Source organism: Labeo rohita, unplaced genomic scaffold (assembly GCF_022985175.1).
Source record: "Labeo rohita strain BAU-BD-2019 unplaced genomic scaffold, IGBB_LRoh.1.0 scaffold_278, whole genome shotgun sequence".
In the NCBI taxonomy this organism is placed as follows: domain Eukaryota; kingdom Metazoa; phylum Chordata; class Actinopteri; order Cypriniformes; family Cyprinidae; genus Labeo; species Labeo rohita.
This window is the reverse complement of record NW_026129078.1, coordinates 48,840-58,917: the sequence shown is the minus strand read 5'-3', so window position 1 is coordinate 58,917 and position 10,078 is coordinate 48,840. Positions and strand designations below refer to the sequence as shown.

The following is a 10,078-nucleotide window of genomic DNA, read 5'->3' as shown; positions in this document are numbered from 1 at the left end:
GCAGATGAGGAGAAGTGGCTAAAGGTCTTGTTGACGACATTTTCTATGTCGATATTTAGCCGATCTCCTGCGTGTTTTGCACTGTTGTGAACGATGTGGGCCACACAGTTTGCCTTCAAAATGCAATTGTTGTTCTCTTTCAGTTTCTGGAAGACAGAGTTGTATCTCCCGTAATTCAGACTAGCATTGTCAGCAGAATACGCAGATATCATGTCTAGTCCCAGTCCATTTTCCTCCAGCTTGGTGACTATCTGGTTGTGGATCGCAGCAGATGTTTCATCACTGTCATCATAGAAATCAAGGACCTTCGTCTGTACTCCCAAGTCTGGCGTCCAGTAACGCACTGACAGTGGGAAGAGCTTGGTGGTCCCATGATTGGAGGCATCTGAAGCCACTGAGAAGAATGGCGTGTGGGCTGTGGAGACACACACACAGATGGGATGAACTTAAAAGAGATTCTCTAAAAACAGATTATTATAAAAAATACAAGATACTGCTTTACTGTTTTGATCATTATTGATTTTATATAAATATTATCTATAGAAATATTTATACCTTTTCAAAAATTATAGTTGCTTTTGCTTGTTTAGTTTGGGAGATAACGAATAGTGAAATGTTGCTCACAAGTTGCTCATGTAAGGATACACAGAGCCTGGTTTCACGAAGGCACGGATGAGCAGCATTATGTTAGCTAACGTAGCTTCTGATGCAATTTCAGTGAACTGAAGGAAAAGTTGACTTTTAACATACCAGTAGAATAAGATGATTAGCTAACATTAGCTAGCTAACATTAGACAAATAGCTAACACACAACGTTACATCCATGAACATAACTTTAACTTTACCTTTGGTTGTTGCCTCTCGTTGCTCATTCAGTGGTCTTCTGAGGACTTTCAAGCAATCTTCGACGGAGGCGGGAGCAAGCACATCCGTGACAATGGCTTCTGCCTTTGTCCGACCACAGGCCATCCTCTTGGCAATGTCCGAGTCCGGATAAATCGTCGGGGCTAGCTTTGTGCCACAATCTCCTGCTCGATATGATGTAGCGTGTTGGACAGTGTGATACACACTCGTCACCTCTGCAGCAGTCACTTTGTCAGCTAGAAAGTCGTTTTTAGGTCGGAGAAAAGCATCCATAGATTTGGATGTCTCTTTCTGTTGGACACGTTTCTTGTGAGTCTCCGTGAGTCTGTGTCGTTTGACATCATATTCCCCTCCATGTCCGATTGAGAAGGACGTTTTGCAAAGGTCACAAAAAGCCCTCTCTGTATCCCCCTCAACACCTTTCAGCCACAAATATTCATTTTCCCAGTCTTTCTTGTACCCACACCTTCTCTTTTTAATTGATGATGGCGGTGCCTCAGACTCAGTCTCTTTCTCCATTTTTCGAATTGGAAAGCGCGCATCTAAAAGTTCTTTCCCAGTGTGTCTGGTATGCACGTGAGAGCGCTGTCATGACAACAACGAAAAAGTTGACAACAACCTAGTCAGCAGTTCAAGTGAGGGGTGGGTGTGGCAACAGTAGCGTGCTGAACTGTCAAGTAATGTTCGTTTGGCTGCCTGGGGCTCGAGGATATAGAGTGACCAACTTTTTTTTTGAGCAAGCATTGATAATGCGTGACACGGTCTCAATTTGCGGGACGCATGAATTGGGCTTCAAACGCTGTGCGCGCACGCGCTACGCGGGACGGGTGGTCACCCTAGTGGCGCGGTTCAAATGAACACCAATGTGTCATTTAGCATTAGCCATTTCCCATATAAAGTTAAATGTGATAACCTTTATTGCGACCAAACAAGTAGTAAGAAACCGTATGTCTAGATCCCTTCATCAGCTGTAAAATAATATTAAACCTGTAGTAATAGTAGACGGTGATTTCAGTAACAGTGGTCTTATATACATTTCACCATATATTATTAACTTTAGGTTACTGTAATACATCTCTAAATAGTTTTACAACTTTCTGCTAATTTTTATTTACTTTATTACTTCTAGTGACCTAACTGGGACAGATAAGCTAACGTTAAAGTTATTCGTTTACAATCGAGCTCATTCTCCGCAGTTACGTTACAATACACTGACTAAAGGAAACTACAACTTCGTTAAAAAAAACAAACATGCAACAACAAAGGTTCAATTTTGAAGTGCATTTCACGTTCTTCTTATAAGTATAATGTTATAAGAGTTATTAAAACCCTGTTACTCTCCTCACACTGATGCAGCAGCAGCTTCTTCTGTTTTCAGTCACTGTCGTCCGTTAAAATTTGAACTGTCGCGGCGGGAACCAATTAAACCCAACGCTGGGTTATTATTAAAAACAACCCAACGATGTTTAAAAAATACCCCAACGTTTTAGAAAATAACCCAACATAGTGACCCAATATGTGCAACCCATCTATTGGGTTAAAAAAATAACCCATCTATTTTTACTGTGTGGACACCATTTTAGAGCATCCTGAGTACTACTATATAGTCAGACAAATGAGGACCATGAAAATGTCCTCAATTGTCAAGGTGGTCCTCATTTTACTGGTGTGTACTCTGGTGAATGTCCCCAAAAGTGACATAAGTAAGTGCATCCTCACATACTCACACTCTCTCAAACACACACACACACACACCCTCACATACTCACACTCTCACACACACTCTCACACACATTCAGATAACACACTCTCTTACAATATGTCTGTCTCACACATAACATCCTCTCACATACATGTCTTTATAGCAAACATCCTCCACAAGCATGCCCTATGCAAATTCTAATTACTCTGCTTTTATTATTTCTGTATTTGGAGCATATGTTACAGTCTGTGTTTTATTACTAATGATTTTTTTCATTGAACAGATGCCTTTTTAAGATGAACCCTGAGAAGGGATCAAAAGTGGAGAAGACCACATCAAGAAAGCTAACAGCAGTCAGTCCGAAGGTTCTTTCATTGATTAGCAAGATGTTGTCAAGATGAATTCATCTGTTCCCAGGTCGTTCGGATTTGTTTATCAAATTGTTACATTTTTACAGATTTGAAAAATTCCTTTTATTGTATATTGCTGCAGCTTTGATTTTTTTTAAATAATTTTATACTGTTGCAGTTATAAATTGTGTTGTTGCAGAAATTGTAACTTTTGGAGTAATTTGTATATTTGAATATTGTTGCAGTTATTATATTGTTGTAGTTTTAAACAAAGAATATAAGTAAATTGCAGTTATGCTATATTAATATTTTTGCATTTAAGATGTTATACTCTTGCAGATGAATAAATTATTAAAACGCTGTTTTATGGCTGATTATTTGAATTAAAGCAGTGTTCAAAATGGATAATTTCATGTTTTTTTAAGTAACTTTCCTCAATATTTAAGTAAAGTTCCATATTGAATATTAAAAGCTCAAGAAAATACAGAAAATTTTGTGTAAAATTACACAAAAAATTACGGAAAAGTACTGTTATTTAATGTGCCTGTTAGCTGCCGGAATTAGCACCCCAGCTGCCGGAATTTTCCCGTTTTTTTACAAAGTTAAGCAGCAGAAACAAATAAACACATCAACGAATAGAACACATACCAAAGGCTGAAAATACAGAGGTCGCATTACAAAGTTAGATTAGAGATACTCATATAGTGCCAACACAGAACACATACCAAGAGCTGAACGTAATATATAGTGATCATACATGTTAAATTAGAGATACAGAGAAGATTTAGATAGACATGTTCACTAAGGTACAATTTACAGACGGAGAACTGAAGAGGTTTTAGAGTTTTTTAACGGATGAAGGGAGGATGCTTGATAGATGTCTTGGGGAAGAGCATTCAACCTGGGAGACACAACACTGAAAGATCTGGCTCCAATAGTCACTAGACAAAACTTGGGGGTGACTAACAATCTCACTAGAACATCGTAAGGAGTGAGCAGGAGCATAAGGCTTGTTGTGGGAAAATCAAACCGACTCTCACCAAAGTAAGAGACAAACTCAGTCAAATGTCTTTTATAAATGTATCCTTTGCAAAGAAGGTCAGACAGTCAGAAACACAGGTTACTGCAGAGTGCAACCAAGAAGGGAGAGCTCACTCCAACTTATATCTCTCCCCCATCCTTCAAGGTTACATCTCCTAATTGGTAACTTTCCACACATAGTAAGAGTCAGATAACTACATTCTGCTACATCATACTCCCAAGAATGAAATCTTTATATTTAGGGCCCTGATACCCTTGTCTCATGTCATTCTTATAGCAGTTTTAAATAAAGCAGACCCTTACACAATATTCTGTAAGCACATAGATGAGTAAAATGAATTTTCCTTTCACAGGCTGAAGTCGGTCAGATAAATATATAGGACCAAGGTTATGGAGAGCTTTATAGGTGAGAATTTGTAGCTTGTTTATGCACAAGGAAAGCAGAAGCCAATAAAGGTGATAGAGTATAGGGGTAATGTGATCGTTCTTTCTTGTGTGGGTTGTAAGAGGTAGAATTATTTCCTCATGAATTTAAAGTCCAGGACCTCTGACAAAAACACATGGCAAACATACCATGCAACAAAACAATACAACTAATCTGGAGAAGAGATGTCCAAAGAAATCAAACAACACCACCACCCTTGCTCATTTACAACCCCCTTCCTCCCTCTCCTCTCCTCTCCCCTCTCTGCATTTCACTCTTCTTCCACCAAAGCAAGAATGTCCATATACCACGTGTTATATCTTGTGAATATGTAGATTTTTCCCTTTCATGTTTGGTATCATTCTGTATTCAGAAGAACCCCACACTGTGTGTAAGAGTCTCTGGAGCTTTGCCTCCAAATCTCTCACATGCTGCTGTGTATCTGTATGCGGGTCAGGTATGCATCTCCCACTCTTAGATTTATCTTTGAGTAATTGATGTTATGTATTTATTTGAATTGGAACTGAATTTAATTGTGAATTGGATTCTCACTGTTTAATTGTGTAATTGGCATGATACGTTTTTACCTGACAAATAGAACAGTATATTTGATTTATTCTGATCTCTTCTGAAATCATTATTACTAGTAAATTGCGAAAAGGCTTTTGTTATTGCAAATTATGGCCAGGATAGAGCAAACTGCAGGCTCAGGATTGAATCAAGCAGTTGGCACTTTACCTGAGACCTCCTGATTTCTGTCTATCACTAATGTTAGCAAGTTGTACGGGAGAAGACTAAAGCAATCTACACTTTTTATGAAGGCAAGTAGTAGGCATTTGTCAAAAAGGTATTAGTCACCTACAGACCTCTGACTAACATCAGACTGGAGTTTTTGTGCTCGTGAGATCGGCGCAATGGCCACACCAGACTCAAATGAGACATTAGGTCCCCAATGAATGAATAATTGAAAGTGTGTGATTTTCAGAATAATCAAATAATTAATAATTCATATATAATCAATAATTGTGATGAGTGTAAATTAGAGTAGGAGCCTAAATTTTAACGATCACATAAAATTGGAGTCAGATTAAACATGGAGTTAGATTAAAATTGAAACTAAATCCTGATAAATTAAGTGAACTTTGCAGAAGCGCTGTGAAAAGACCGAACATTAATGCATTAATGCAAACCTTCAACCAGGTCACTGGACTCCACGTTTGGGCCGGTGGATGAATCCTTACACGGTGATCAAGCAAGCTGCAGAGTTTTGAACATATTGTAATTGTTTGATATTTTTTAGATGAAAGGCTATAAAGTAGTGAATTACAGTAATCCAGTTAAGACGTGACAAAGGCATGTAACAGTTTCAGCATCCTGCTGTCTGAGAGAGGATTGAATACTAGCGATAGGTGAAAAAAGCTTTAACAATATGATCATTAAAGGAAGATTGCGAATGTCGTGCAGGGCATAATCAGATCACCATCCAAACCCATCAGTTGACCAGATAATTTAGATATAGCAGTTTTAGAGCCAATCATAATTACCTCAGTTTTACCAGAGTTAAATTTTAGGTAATTTACCTCCAGCCAAGGCTTGAGTTCCTTGATGCAAGTTGTAAATGTAGGTGGAGGAAACACTGAGGTGGAGGATGTGCTAAAATCTGAATGCCATCAGCAAAACAGTGGAAGTTAAACCCATAGCATTGGATTATTTATCCAATTGGTAACCCATAAATAGTGAAGAGAAGAGGGCCCAAGACAGACCTTGAGATACACCAGAACCAGTGGATTTGATGGAACATTTTGAAATAGGCCTTTAGCTACCCAGGGAAGAAGGATCAAGACCATGCTTTTTAAGAACTGGGGTGACAGCAGCAATCTTAAGATTTAATGGTACAGTTCCAGATGACAATGATGTATTTATGAAATGAGTGATAGGTAGTGACTAAGCAGACAAGTGATATTTTAGTAAAGAGGTAGGTGCAGGATCAAGAAGTAGAGGAATTAGACAGCCTGATTATGAGCTTGGTGTTAAGAGAGAAGTTTTGTAGTGGAAACATATGTAGGGTGTTGACAGGTATCAGATGTTTGACTCTGAAAAAAGTTAAGAAAAGCATCACACATTTGATCAGAACCCTCTAGAGACTGTAAGGGAGGCTGAGTTAACTTTTAATCATAGTAAATAATGTTCTAGGCCTATTTTGGGGCTTAATAATAATAAAGTAGAGAAATAAGCTGCATTAGGAGTGTTCCTGTACTGCTTAATGTGTTCAGGATATGCCAAGGAGTCAATAATACGTTTTTCTAGTCAATAATGGTACATTTCATAAAAGCTGCTGCCTTTGAAGTGTTTTCATTTATGAATTACTGTTAAAGATGTAAGCAGAGCTAATCATACAGCAGTAAATCTTATTCTATTTAAATTCAGTGTAGTATTTCCACAAGAAGTGAATTCACTCTGATTCACTCTCAGTAGATTTCTCTGATTTACAGGATAATTTCTAACATATTTTGAAATCATTTCTGCAACTTTTTATCTCAATACTGTACATTTGGTTATTGTTTCTGTATTTTTACTGATGAATCATCATAAAGATCAGGTGCTGAAACCTCAAAACTTCTACCTTCAACATCACTGCTGATACAGAAGACTTTAGTTTGAGATCCTCACTGCCTTTGTTCTTCCTGTTCACAAACACTTTAACACTTCTTCAGTGATTTTATTTACAATTTCTAGGTATTTGTAGGTAATTCATTTAATTTAATTGTATTTAAAGTCATTATTTTATGCCTCCATGTGATACTGTCAGTTTCATGATACTTTAAACCCTCAGCAAGTCACAAAATAATAAACTTTTCCTGCAAGTACTTTTCAAAAACATTGATTCAGTCTTACACGGTTAAAGAGATTTTTTTTTTTCATTAGGAAAACTGATGCTTAGACATGTCATTTAGATTATATAATTTAATTGATTTCAAAAGATAAAAAAAAAAAGGATGTCGCTTGCGTTCTTTCACTTGTCTGTAACAATAAATCTCTTTTGAAGAATGTTGGCAACCAATCAGACACTGAGACATTTCTCAAAATATCATCATAGATATTTGAAATGACATGAGGGAGAGTGAATGACGCAACAATTTACACTTTTAGGTGAACTGTCCCTTTAAATATACATATAATGGGAACATTTATGTCTTTATACATCAGCCATTTATGTTGTATGATTCATGTTCACAAGTTAGCCTATATTTAAGATATAGAAAATGCTTATGTAGCCTCAATAATACTTAAAACAGGCAAGTGAATTTTTCAAACAAAGTAGTTGTTTTTAACTGTAAATGCAATATTTTATTTACATGTGTTACATCTGGAGCCGTAAGGTAGTTTTGTTATGTTTGTTATTTTGGCCTTGCCCCCTTCTGCAGTCAACGGCCTTTTGTTTTGTCTTTGTTTTGAAATCTGTAAATAAAAACTCTTTTGCGATAGTGGCTGTAGTTGTTTGGGTTCTTATTGTAGCTTTATTGGGTTTGGAGACGGCGTCTCTCTCTGCCGTCACGCTGCCAATCGCCACCAACCATTGATTCCATTGATTAAACTTTTAAATAAAACAAAATGATAATTTGCTTAAATACTAAAGCAACGTTTCTAACACACATGCTGCATCATTTGATTGTAAAGTCTGAGTCTCTTCACCTGTATGGATCACATTCACACATTTATCACACATTTCTTTCTCCTCATAGACACAGTAGTGAAGCTCTTCTGTGGTTCCTCAACTGATGTTTACTGCTCCTCTCAAGACCACTTCAAATTATGATGTACAGCATTTATCATCTTTGCCGACTGAAGTCCCTTCTATGAGGGACTATTGACAATGAGAACAGAAGAGAGAAAGATTTTTTTTTTTTTTTTTTTCAGTTAAAGCTACATTTACATGACCTTGCATAGATATTTCTAAAACACAATTTGTATTTTAAATGCATTTGAACATGAATTATATTTATATGTTTGTCTGTTTGTGTTTGTAGGAACTCCTGTTCCTACAAACACTATAAATAGAAACACATGCTAATGATTATATAATAAACGACAAGGAACAAATACATATGCGATTTTAAACAAAACAAAAACCTTTCAGTTAAATGTTCCACTTGTTAAAGCTGTTTTTCCTGTAGTTTAAATGTTTGTATTAGTCTCAGTAAATAAAGTAAAGTAATGTGACATGCTGCTTGTCAAAGTAAAAAAAACATAAGAGAAAGAGACATTGATCATGTGATGTTGGACAACTGTGAGCTGAAGCTGGAATCTGCACTGATTTTAACAGCGTTTTCCTACAATCTGACCAAATCTATTTCAAACTGTAATGATTCACTATTACTGATGTCATTAATAAAGCAGGTGTTGTTGTATAAAGCTCTTACAGTGTGATTTTGTTCTCTTTCCTCCTTTGTGTTTAACATTTTTATCAACGTTACATTTCATTCTGACACAAACCCTTTGAAATAAAGCTTGATGATAATTTGATAAACGTTTTTCACGTTTTCAAAGTATATATTTGTTCACATATTAGAAGTAAATGAATCTCTTTAATATCAGAAAGTGAAGTTTACTCACCTCAGTTTACAGTTTGAGTCTCGTATCACATCAATGAGCTGCTGCTTTGAGTCTCCAATCATATTAAAACTCAGATCAAGCTCTTTTAGAAACTGCAGTGCTTTTGTGTTTGTCAAAGACTGAGTTAAAGAAGAAACATCTGTAATTCCACAGTCAAAAAGACTAGAAAGAGACAAACAGAGGAAGATCATCTTACAAACAAATCATTAATGCGAAGAATTTTCAAAAATACATGTGAACTCCGACTCATCATTTAATACTGAGTAGAAAACGTTTTTGTTTAAACTGTTGAAGTGATTTTTCATCGTTTTGATTCTTGTATGTGAATGTTACTGACCTCAATCTTTCCATTTTACAATATGAATCCTTCAGTACGTCACATAAGTGATTCACTCCTGTGTTTTTTATTTGATTTCCGCTCAGGTTCAGTTCTCTCAGGTGTGATGGGTTTGATTTCAGAGCTGAAGTCAGGATGAGACACTGTTCCTCTTTAATTCTGCATCCACACAGACTGAAAACAGAAAGAGAAACAACAAATGATTCTGATCTATGATAATCAACTTACTAATGTGTTTTGCGTCTTCCAGCTGACTTTTCCTGACAAATAAAAGGTGATATCTGGGTGCAGGCAGCATGGAGAAAGACTACACATTGTTATACTACCAACTATGGGTGTGTGATAATATCGTAATTGTTGTTTTAACGATGTTTGATTTGACATGATCGAGTATTTTGCAAAAAACATTCAAAACACACGTATAGGATGCACGCATGCACTACGTGACAACAATTCAATAGACAAAGTTAATATTAAGAGACAATAGTTTTAGACAACATATTGGCTGTTTTTGCTCTATTTCTCCAACACAAGTCATTCCAAACACAGCTACAGCACTGTTTTGCGTCTTTGAGCAACATGACAATGTTTTGTTCCTGAATGAATCAACCAATTAAATGATTCGCTTCAATCGCAATGACTCACTTATTAACAGTGACTTACTGCCACCTACTGGTAGTTTTAATTTCACATTTTTTCAATTTTTAAATAATTTCAAACATCAGTTTTCAATGTTTTATCTTTAA

At 36.4% G+C, this 10,078-nt stretch overlaps 1 long non-coding RNA gene across 1 annotated transcript; it reads right to left on the bottom strand.

The window, feature by feature from the left end:
* Nucleotides 1–8,019: 8,019 nt before the first annotated feature.
* Nucleotides 8,020–9,500, bottom strand: LOC127160028 (uncharacterized). The gene is made up of 3 exons (XR_007826630.1): nt 9,333–9,500; nt 8,996–9,157; nt 8,020–8,246 (listed from the first exon to the last, which is right to left on the bottom strand). It is a non-coding gene; the product is annotated as an uncharacterized LOC127160028 (long non-coding RNA).
* Between the last annotated feature and the right edge of the window lie 578 nt (nt 9,501–10,078).